The sequence below is a fragment of the Danio aesculapii genome, chromosome 21, assembly GCF_903798145.1.
Source record: "Danio aesculapii chromosome 21, fDanAes4.1, whole genome shotgun sequence".
Lineage (NCBI taxonomy): Eukaryota > Metazoa > Chordata > Actinopteri > Cypriniformes > Danionidae > Danio > Danio aesculapii.
The window spans coordinates 39,155,584-39,167,967 of record NC_079455.1 but is presented as its reverse complement, the minus strand read 5'-3'; the positions used below and the strand labels follow the sequence as shown (position 1 = coordinate 39,167,967).

Sequence of the window (12,384 nt, the reverse complement as noted above, 5' to 3'; positions counted from 1 at the left end):
AAGTCCAGTTTTCAGAGTTTAAGTTCAGTTCAGTTCAGAGTGGTTTAATTTTCACTGCTGAAAACCCAAACACTGAAGAGCAAAAGAATAAATGTTAATATACTGTCATTTATTCATGTTTTATAACAATAGACTGTAAGTCAGTCATTGACAGGATGAACAGCTGTGACGCCTTTATTTATAGTTCATAAAAACACATAGTGTCCACACATTCTCTTGATTTGTTGCAATTTTTTTAACCATCTTAATTGCAAGTATTTTTCTTTTAGTTGTTATGTGTTTTCCTTGAAGATTAAGTGGGCTATTATCAATGAACAATTAAGATATATTCATAATGTCAGTTTAAATGAGTCAATCAAAATATTAAATCTATAATATTTAAGGTTAAAGTTAACAATGTAACACTGGATTATGGATTAATTTATTTCAAAGGATCTTGTGTATGTTTGCATGTTGTTAACTTCTTTAAGCCTATATATATATATATATATATATATATATATATATATATATATATATATATATATATATATATATATATATATATTTAAATATTCATGTATTTCCTCAAAATTTTGCACACAATACCCCATAATGACAATGTTTTTTAATTGTTGCAAATTTATTAAATATTAAAAACCTGAAAAATCACATGTACATAAGTATTCACAGCCCTCGCCGTGAAGCTCTAAATTGAGCTCAGGTACATTCTGTTTTCACATTCTTGAGATGTTTTTGCAGCTTAATTGGAGTTCATCTGTTGTAAATTCAGTTGATTAGACATGATGTAAAAAGGCATACACCTGTCTAAATAAGGTCCCAGGGTTGAAAGTGCATGTCAAAGCACAAACCAAGCATGAAGACAAAGGAATTGTCTGTAGATCTCCGAGACAGCATTGTCTCGATTCACAAGGCTGGGGAAGGTTACAGAAAACCTGTATCCTGAATGAAAACCTGCTTCAGAGTGCTCCTGACCTCAGACTGGGGCGACGGTTCATCTTTCAGTAGGATAATAATAATAATAATAATAATTCCTTACATTTATAAAGCGCATTTCTTGGCACTCAAAGCACTTTACATATAGGGGCGAATCTCCTCATTCACCACCAGTTTGCAGCATCCAACATTTTGCGCCAGACTGCACACCACACACCAGCTGGCCATGGTCGACTGAGGCCAGTGGGCAGATTTGGCCAGGATGCTGGGGTTAAACCCCTACTCTTTTTTTGAAGGATTTTTAATGACCACAGAGAGTCAGGACCTCAGTTTAACATCTCATCTGAAAGATGGCACTCACTGAGCAGTATAGAGTCCCGTCACTATACTGGGGCATTAGGACCCACACAGACCACAGGTTGGGCACCCCCTGCTGGCCTCACTAACACCACTTCCGGCAGCAACCTAGCTTTCCCATGTGGTCTCCCATCCAGGTACTTCAGTAGGTGACCATGTGAGAGTTGCAGAGAGCTAGCTGCCGGCTAAATGACCCAATGTCCCAAACAATGACCAATGACAATTGAACAATGACAATGAACAATGACCCAAAATATCAATGGATTGGCTTCACAACAACTTTGTGAATGTCCTTGAGTGGCCCAGCCAGAGCCCAGACCTAAATCCTATTGAACATCTCTGGAGAGATCTGAAAATGGCTGTACACCATCACTTCCCATCCAACCTGATAGAGCTTGAGAGGTACTGCAAAGAGGAATGGGCCAAAATTCCCAAAGACAGGTGTGCCAAGCTTGTGGCATCATATTCAAAAAGACATGAGGCTGTAATTGCTGCCAAACGTGCATCAACAAAGTATTGAGCAAAGGCTGTGAATACTTCTGTACATGTGACTTTTCAGCTTTTTTATTTTTAATAAATTTGTAACAATTTCAAAAACTCTTTTTTCACATTGTCATTATGGGGGATTGTGTGTAGAATGTTGAGGAAATAAATGAATTTAATCCATTTTGGAATAAGGCTGTAAAATAAAAATATGTGGAGAAAGTGAAGCGCTATGAATACTTTCCAGATGCACTGTATGTGTATGTATTTATAAAGTCCTCATACTCATATAAAAATATAGAAATATAATAATAAACAATAATAAAAATATTGTAATACAACTATAAAATATATTATGTAATAAAATATGTATATAAATATATAGTTATATAAGAAAAAGACTTTTGATATACATAGTTTCAATAGTATAACTTTTTTATGATTTCTCTTTTTAAAGATCATATTTGTCATATAAACAGCAGCAGTTTCTCAGTCTTTCTCTCTTTCATAAATAGAAATGCTGTTGTGTGTTTAGACTGAAAGTGTCTGCGCTGTGTTTATGAATCACACTCATTTGTGTGCCTGTGTGTGTCTGTGTGTGTTTTCATCATTCAACATAAACTCACACACACACATACAGTATTCGGCATTCGGTGTAAGATTCTGATGGTATGAAAACCTCATACCTGTCAACATTGGGATGTGAAAATAAGGGATATGCCCACCATAATAAGAGATGATTATAACCCCCTCCCCCTACTAACTATGTTCATTTGGAGCTGTTTCATTGTAAATAATCAGTTAAATGGTCAGTAATATGTTTTATTATTATTATTATTATTTACAAAAAAAAAAAAAAATAGTATACATTAGCAGCAAATGCATTAGCAAACAGTTCAGCTTATGAAAATTAATAGCTATTATAATGAAATAGAATCAAGCTATCAAATCTCATCAGCCGTTTCTTCACTGTATAACTTACACATTCTGATTAAATAGCAACGAATGAATCTCTTATTTATATAGATTTTTTTTTTTTCATTTTATTAAATAGCAGAGGTGTCACTTTAAAAATGCACAGATCTAACGTTATAATGAAAGCTTTCGATTGCTTTCCTAACTTTTTATGCTCATTAAGGACAAAATTAGTTGTGTTTGAAAAACAAAACTCACCAAGTTCGACATCTTTAGATATTATAATTATTTATTATGTGTATATGTCTGGTTTAAACACGCACCCAAAACCCAGACTTTCACTCTGCTTCAAATCGCTTGTCCAGAATCCGTTTGGGAAACCGCGTCTGTTTCTCACTATGGAGCGCGTCAGCTGACAGTCATGCACCATATGACTGTTTTTAGGATTGCACATGAAGGGGAGTTGGCACCTGTAATGAAAAGGAAAGGGAATCCTGCCGTTTTTATATTTATTTCAAAGTGTTTTCATCCCTAAACAAAGCGAAAGCACAGAACAGACTCACATTTAAGAGCAAGAGGCGGCCCCTGGTGATTCGGTTGTATGGGTTGCTTATAGGGAGGCTCGGCTCTTTAATGTTTATTTGCCACCCTTCAGAGAAAGACTGAAAATACAGGAGAAATACGGGAAAATACTTTTACAGGATGATAGCAGGATATAATTGTAAAATACAGGAGAATCCCAGGAAAACGGGAGGGTTGACAGGTATGGATAACCTTAGATAAAAATATCACTGTTTCACAGTATTGTGATCACTGCTCTCAAATATGTTAATAATTAAATTTTCCCCTTTGAAAAAAATATAATTTATTTTTGAGAAACATTTAAAATATTTTGGAGCAGTAAACTTGTGAGGCTAAATGATTCAAATGAATCATTGACCTCTGCTCTCTTCATTAATTTCTAAAACTTTTACAGAAAATTTTGGTGGTTTTAATACCTTGATTACCGCCAAACCGCAGTATACCTTGAAAACGGTTATCGTCGCATGCTTATACGGTAAACTATATATCTTCAATATTTATTCACTCACAGACATATACACACACACACTCACACTCACACTTACTGTATGAAAAAGCTCCAGAGTCTGTCTCTTAACTTGTATCTTTCATTTACCAAATGAGGTGAAGGCTTTTAAGTGTCATCCTGAAGAACGCACATTTCCCAGCATTCAACACACACACACCAAGAAGGGCTCCATGGCGTCTGCCTGGCCATTTTCCCAGAATTCACTTCTCTCCTTTTTAAAAATATACACCTTTTCTATCTCTCTGTTCTGAGGCATGCAGTGTTATAGATGTGATTATGCACTCAAATATGTGCATATGCAGTCATGGTCAAAATTATTGGCACCTTGGTATTGTAAACATGAGCAAATAATGCAGTGAAACAAAATCTGAATCTTTCATTCAAAAAATATTACAAAATCCAAACTTTTCACTCAATTAAATCATTATAATTGGGGATCGAAATATTTGCTGTTTTTTCTATTCAAAATACAGTAGTCAAAAATATTGGCTCTTTTGGTAAATATGAGAAAAGAATGCTGTGAAACAAAATCTGCTTTGTTTTTCATTTTAAAAAAATCACAAAAAGCTAAACTTTCATTGCAATAAAGCCATTAAAATTTGGGTGGAAATGAAAGAATCCTAAAAAAGGTTTAAGGAGTAAAACATTTCCTTTCAAATTTTCATTTTTTGGTGAGTAAAAACATGAATGAATGTGGCTTAAATGTATAGATAAAAGTGCTGTCAAAAGGTTAATAATGATTAATCACATCCAAAATAAAAGCTTGTATTTACATTATTTGTGTATACAGTGGTCCCTCATTAAGCGCAGGAGTTACGTTCTAAAAACAGCCCGCAATAGATGAAATCCGTAAAGTAGTCCGCTTTATTTATTTATTTTATAAATATTTATTTTTATAGGGGTTGTCACCTTTATTGATAGGACAGTGGAGATTTAGAGACAGGAAAGTATGGGAAGCAGAGAGAGGCGATGGATCGGCAAATGACCTCAAGCTGGGAATCGAACTCGGGTCGCCACGAGCACCTGGGTGCTATATGTCGACGTACTAACCACTAGGCTCTTGGCACAGATAAGTTCGCTTGATTTTTTTACAATTATTATAGATGTTTAAGGACTGTAAAACCCCTCAATACACACTTTATACACTTTTCTCAGACATTTATTAACCTTTACACACTTTACTCTCTTGTTTAAACACTAAACACTTGTTTCTACCTTCCTTTAGCATGTCCAGAAGTTCAACTTTTTTAATATATATATATATTAGTGTTGTCAAAATACTGGAATTTGGTACCAATCGACACTGCAATTTTAAAAACATCCATTACCTTAAACATTTGATCGCTGTTGAGCACGTTCTTAAACTTAAGCTTTTAAAGCTGATTCATCAACGGATCGCTCATATGTAAGCCTAAAGACAAACCAGCTAATCAACATGACTTTGAAACGCTCCATTGTCCCTGTGTTTGTGGTCACACTCAGTAAACAGCGGTGAGTTCTGTGAACTGATGACCTTCATGACCAATCACAGTCATTTCTGTTGAGCACGTGAACACAACGCAGCAAATCAGCAGTGTTTAAGAACGCTCAACAGCACTCAAATGTTAGCGGGAAATGGACATTTTTAAAATTTCTGTATTGATTGGTACTGAATTCCAGTATTGTGACAACCCTAATATATATATAAATGTAAATATATATGTGTATGTATATATATATAATGGGCCATTCTTCAACTACGGGCACTTTTAGCCTTGTGAAGTTGAGTAAAAAAACTACATAGCCTCAAAATTATCGTACATAGCCTCATAAGTTTAAACAGTTTGTCTAGTTTTAAGATCTGTAAGAGGACAAATGTTTTTTCCATCATGAACTGAACAAATGTTAATTCCACCACATTTCAATAAACAGCTTTTATTTCAAAATGAAAAAATATGGCAGTCAAACATTGCCTAAGATCTTTTTTGTATCTAGTTTAACCAATCTTTCCACAATATATATAATAATTATACATTTGTCAATGAAATGATTTAGTTGTATGCTGAATTGTACACCTGTCACACTCTAAAATTTAATATTAAATTGGTTATGAGCTTATTAGAAAATAAATAAGCTGAGTTTGTATATTAAATAGAGTATGAACTTATACATTGTGAATACACTTTTAATGTGTGATGAGAACTGAAATTTTTTTTTTAAAACGTGTGTGGTGATAGAAATGACAGTGGTGGAAATGACATTTCAACAGTGAAAAAATGGAAAATAGCTTCACCGATTAGCTTTGAATTGATACTAGCCTTTCATGTATACAAAACACTCTTGTTTACCTTAATTTTGTTTGGCTTTTAAAAACATCTTTGAAGGTACAACATGTTTGGAAATGACGTAGATTAAATGTATTTCCTAAGTGTTGTTGATAAAAATGTTAATTCCTTCCATCTTGAACATGTTCTCAGATGGCACTATTCATTTTCATAGAAACCACCTAAATAATCTTTCACACAAACTTTTGAAAGCGACATTACAGTGTTATGGTGGAAATGACACTGATACTGTGCGATAGCTATATTTTGTATAAAAAATAATAATTGATGATAGTCTCACATTAATACCTATAAAATATTTAACTTATTTCACTAGTGCCTAATTAAGATGCTGTAATAGAGACCAGATAAATAATCTTTTAAAATGTTATTTTCATTGTTAAAGTTTAAAACTCTGGGTGTGCGACAAGGCGAAAACAATGTTTTGACACCTAAAAGGAGGTTAAATAATATGAAAAAAATATAATAGAAAGGTAGTACATTTTTATAAAGTAGGTTTTATTGTTAGTTTGACAAAGAAAGAGGAGTTTGAACAAAATTAGATATATTTTTTGGATCTATGATCAAAGGACATAAAAGTGCCCGTAGTTGAAGAATTACACATATATATGTATATTTATTAGGGTATTTGAGAAAATGTTTATTTTTATTTATACATTTAATATTTATATTTAGTCCAAATTATTTAGAAATATAAATAAAAATTTTTAGTTTTGTATTTTTTTGTATTTTATATATTTTTTATTTATACACACACGCACGCACGCACAAACGCACACACGCACACCAAGCGGCAACCTCCTGCTCTCCCTCGGGAAGCCAATACGGAAGTAACTGAAACTGCAATTCATCAAAATTTCGCTAGTCCTGGCTCCATAATAGAGCAAGTTGCAATTGAGCCCACTGTTAGAATGGCCAACTTTACAACAGAAATAAAGGTGTTTACAGCCTGGTACAAAGAACGATGTTGGTTCATATAGCTATTATTACCCTCCATGACAACTGTGAGGAGGGTGAATTTTTTTATAACTCATCCATTTCCTTTATATTAGGTTATATTAAGTTTGCATAATTAAGGGCGTGGCCACTTGAGTGACAGCTAGGTCTCGCTGGTCGCCGTCACTTCACCTCAGCTGAATCCGGCAGATTAGCCACTGATCTCGGCAAATTCATCGTATTTTTGTGTTGTTTTATGTGGCTTTACACAGTCAGCTGCCTTTTGGACTTATTTCTTACAATTATCAGATGATATGGGATGCTGTGTGCATTTAATTGTGCTCACAAACCATTCACGTGGCCTCCGTTTCCCATTTGAGTAAAGTTATATACTTCTATACCATCTCTATAAATGTATTTGTTTTATTTAAGATCATTTATCATTTATAAATGTTCTTTAGACCCGTAAAGCACACCAGAATCTGACAGATTGATTAGCTGTAGGCTCTAGAACAGTCATCTGAAGCGTTATCATACAGTGTTATGCTGGAGTTCATCAATAGTCTTGAATTTACTAACACACACACACATCTGAAGTGTTTGGAAGTAATTCGCGTTTTCCTCCTGTAGAAAAACGTCATATGAACAATGTTTAGTGGCTCAGTGTATTACTACAGTGTTTTTAAAAGTCTAATCACTTTATTGATATAGTGTACAGCCAAGCACATGTGGTCAGAACACAAACGAGTCGCAGGTAATAAAGTATTAAGCGTTTCTCCCAAAGTAAAGTCTGTCTGCCAGGTCTAAGCAAAGTGCCAGCAGGTGTCTGTAGCTCCGCTCACTCTCCGCCTCTTTGCCCTTGTTTGGTATCCCGCCGTGGGTGCGATGACGCGCGAACAAAATGGCGACGGTTGGCCGCGCCTACTTGTAGCTTCTTTTGCAGTGTTCAGAAACCTATGGGTGACGTCTTGGGTACTACGTCCATTTATTTTACAGTCTATGACGCACACACACACACACACATTTTTTTTTTTCTTTTTTAAATATTTCCCAAATGATGTTTAACAGAAAAAGGAAATTTTCACAGTATGTCTGATAATATTTTTTCTTCTGGAGAAAGTCTTATTTGTTTTATTTCAGCTGGAATAAAGCAGTTTTTAATTTTTTTAAAAACCATTTTAAGTTATGTAACAACAATATTATTAGCCCCTTTAAGTTTTTTTTTTCGATAGTCAACAGAACAAACCATCATTATACAATAACTTGCCTAATTACTCTAACCTGCCTAGTTAACCTAATTAACCTGGTTAAGCCTTTAAATCTTTAAGCTGTACAGAAGTGTCTTGTAAAATATCTAGTCAAATAATATTTACTGTCATCATGGCAAAGATAAAATAAACCAGTTATTAGAAATGAGTTATTAAAACTATTATGTTTAGAAATGTGTTGAATAAATCTGCTCTCAGTTTTTTCCCTCAAATTAGGGAAAAAATAATTCAGGGGGGCTAATAATTCTGACTTCAACTGTATATATTTATTTATATATTTTTTTACAATATTTATACACAGTGAATACATACACATTATGTAAAAAAAACATTTTATTAATCCTTTCATTTTGGATTAATCGTTTTGCAGCACTAATAAATAAGAATATATGTGAAACACAATGGTCAAATTTAACCGTGTTATTCATCCATCACAATGAATAAAAGCAAAAAGGTAAAGCAAACTCGGCCAAAAATAAATAAATAGGCCAATAAAAAAAGCCCGAAAGAGGAAGTCTGTGTGTATTATACAAGTGTGCCAATACTTTTGACCAATGTTTATCAGAGAAAAAGTTTCCCTCCTATTTTTAATTGATTTATTTAAGTGAATGGTTAGAATTAGAATAGAAAGTATAAAAAATTTATAATGACAACCTGCTCAAATTTACCAAGGTTGCCAACATTTATGACCATGACTGTATGTGCGCACTTATAGTTTGTCCTGTATTTTATGCATAGAGAATGAACTTGCTTGGTGTTTTCCTGCTTTAATCTGGTCAGCATATGGTCTGCTCCTGTAATTCTCTATTAAAGCCATTGTTGAAGAAGACTTGTGCGTGTGCGTGTGTGTGCGTGTGCGTGCGTGCGTGCGTGTGCGTGTGTGTGTGCGTGTGTGTGTGTGTGCGTGTGTGTGTGTGTGTTTGAGACATGCTCCACCTGTAGGCGTTGTGCTGTACTTCAGGATATTTTTCTGGGAAATATTATTCAGTAATAAATCGTGAAGCTGAGAGCCGCTGCTTCATTTCACTGCACTGATCCAGATGAAATCACTAGCTGAGCTTCTGGGAGGAAAAATAAGGAACAGGAAAAGACGAACGCAAAACAAAAAGTACATCACTGTTTGACAAAAAACAGACTGGTTTTGTAAAGCCAGACTTTGAGAGACAGCATGAAGTCTCATTTAGGTCAGGAAGAGAGTGTCTGAGTGACACACAGAGTGGGCTGTTACTGTTCATTTAGTTAAAAATGTGTAGTTGGAGAAGGTTTATCTAGAAATGATTACTGGGAGTTGCTGTGGTTGAATTCAGAGATCAGAGAAATTAAATTAAATTAAATTAAATTAAATTTAATTTAATTTAATTTAATTTAATTTAATTTAATTTAATTTAATTTAATTTAATTTAATTTAATTTAATTTAATTTAGACCCCTGATTAATAAACAATGAATTTAATTGTATTGTATTTTATTTATTTTATTTTATTTACTTTATTTATTTATTTATTACATTTCTTGTATTTTTAATTGTAAATTCAGTAGTTATTTTTTATTTTGATTACAATTATGTTCGTAATTTTATTAGTAATATTAGTAATTTTAATTATATTATATTTTAATTATTTAATTTAGTTTTTATTTGTAATTTTTTTATTTTAATTTAAGTTAATTTAAATTATTAAATTGTCAAATTATTGTTGTATTGGTTGGATTTATTATCTTTTAAAATTTTTATGTACATATCATATGATCTAAATTTATTTAAATTTTTTATTATTATTATTATTATTATTATTATTATTATTATTATTATTATTATTATTATTTGTTTTTATAAAAATTTTAGATATATTCTAAATTTAATCTATTAATGTATTTCAGGTATTTATTATATTTAATACATTTTTTTATTTTAATTTAATTACATTTTGTTAATTATTTATTACATTTATTTTATTTTTTATTGTAAATTTTGTGATTGTTTTTTTACTTTGATTACAATTTTATTAGTAATATTAGTCATTTTAATTATATAAAATTAATTATTTAATTTAGTTTTTATTTGTAAAGTTTTTTTTATTTTAAACTGTATTTTTGTTTATTTAATTAAGTTTATTCAATTTTAGTTTATTATTGTATTTTTTTTTATTTAATTTTCTGTACATTTCATATAATGGGCATCACGATGACGCAGTGAGTAGCATGATTGCCTCACAGCAAGAAGGTTGCTGGTTTGAGTCCCGGCTGGGTCAGTTGGCACTTCTGTGTGGAGTTTGCATGTTCTCCCCCTGTTGACGTGGGTTTCCTCCGGGTGCTCCGGTTTCCCCACAGTACAAACACATGTGCTGTAGGTGAATTAGGTAAATTGTCTGTAGTGTATGTGTGTGAATGGGAGTGTATGGGTGTTTTCCAGTGATGGGTTGTAGCTGGAAGGGAATCCGCTGTGTAACACATATGCCAGATAAGTTGGCGGTTCATTCCGCTGTGGCGACCCCTGATTAATAAAGGAACTTAACCGAAAAGAAAGTGAATGAATAAATTTCATATGATCTACATTTATTTCAGTTATTTATTATTATCATTATTATCTATTTTTATTTTAATTGTATATATATTTCATATTATATCTATTCATTTATTTCTGTTATTTATTATAATTTATTTTAATTTAATAAAAAAAAACAAAATTGTTAATTATTGATTACATTTATTGTATTTTTAATTAATTTTAATTGTAAATTCAGTAGTTGTTTTTTATTTTGATTACAATTTTGTTAATAAGTTTATTAATAATATTAGTAATTTTAATTATATTATATTTTAATTATTTAATTTAATTTTATTTTTTTATATTTTTTATTTATTTTGAACAGTATTTTAGTTTAATTTAATTTATTTAATTTTAGTTTATCGTTGTATTGTTTTCATTTTTACCTTGTTTTCATTTCATATGATCAACATTTATTTCAATTATTTCTTATTACTATTATTTGTTTTTATTTTAATTTTAGATATTTCATATTATATCTATTAATTTATTTCAGTTATTTATTATATTTTATTTTATTTTCTTATTTAATTGATCTATATTTTCTTTTGTTCTTTATTACATTTATTGTTTTTTATTGTAAATTTAGTATAATCATACACACAAAACAATTACTTATGTTATTATTGTTTTTTATTTTGTAGTATTTAGTTTTATTTTATTTATTCATACTGGAATGACGATTGCAGCTGATGTTGTTTTGATCATTGGGAAATTTCAGTGTGTTTTATTAAGCATAACTGTAAATAACCCATGAAGCAGTACAGTATTGTTCTCATCTCTTTCATCAGTTCATCAGGTCTCTGTTATTTATTTTCTCAGCTCGTTTAACAGAATGATTTTCAGTGAAGCTTCAAACGGTTTTAAAAACAGCTCAGATCAACCGTGCGTGTAGATTTGAGTTTGAGTTCATTAATAGCAGGCAAAGGTCCAGTCCTGTTTTCAAGATTATCTGTTTGTAGAGGACTAAGCGGATGCCCTTCCAGCTGCAACCCAGTTCTGGGAAACACCCATACACTCTCTCATTCACACACACTCATACACTATGACCAATTTAGTTCATTCAATTCACCTATTGCTCATGTCTTTGGACTTGTGGGGGAAACTGGAGCACCTGGAGGAAACCCATGCCAACATGGGGAGAACATGCAAACTTCACACAGAAATGCCAACTGGCCCAGCTGGGACTCGAACCAGCGACCTTCTGCTGTGAGGCGACAGTGCTAACCACCGAGCCACTATGCACAGAAACAAAGTCGAAATAGTTTTAAGTTTTATCCTGGCTCTTCCTTGCTGTATAGTAATGTTGGATAGTGAAATCGTAAAATTAACCCATATGCTTCTGTTTAACGGAGAAGAGATGTCCCCCACAGTCCAAAGACATGTGATATAGGTGAACTGAATAAGCTAAATTGGCAGCAGTGTATATGTGTGGTAATGTGTATATGGATGTTTCCCAGCACTGGGTTGCGGCTGGAAGGGCATCCGCTGCATATTACATATGCTGGATAAGTTGGCGGTTCATTCCGCT

General features: G+C 32.4%; 1 protein-coding gene across 1 annotated transcript in view; it reads left to right on the top strand.

Annotated features, from left to right (window-relative positions):
• LOC130214880 (formin-binding protein 1) overlaps positions 1 to 12,384 on the top strand; it is a 145,233-nt gene that overhangs the window by 77,648 nt on the left and 55,201 nt on the right.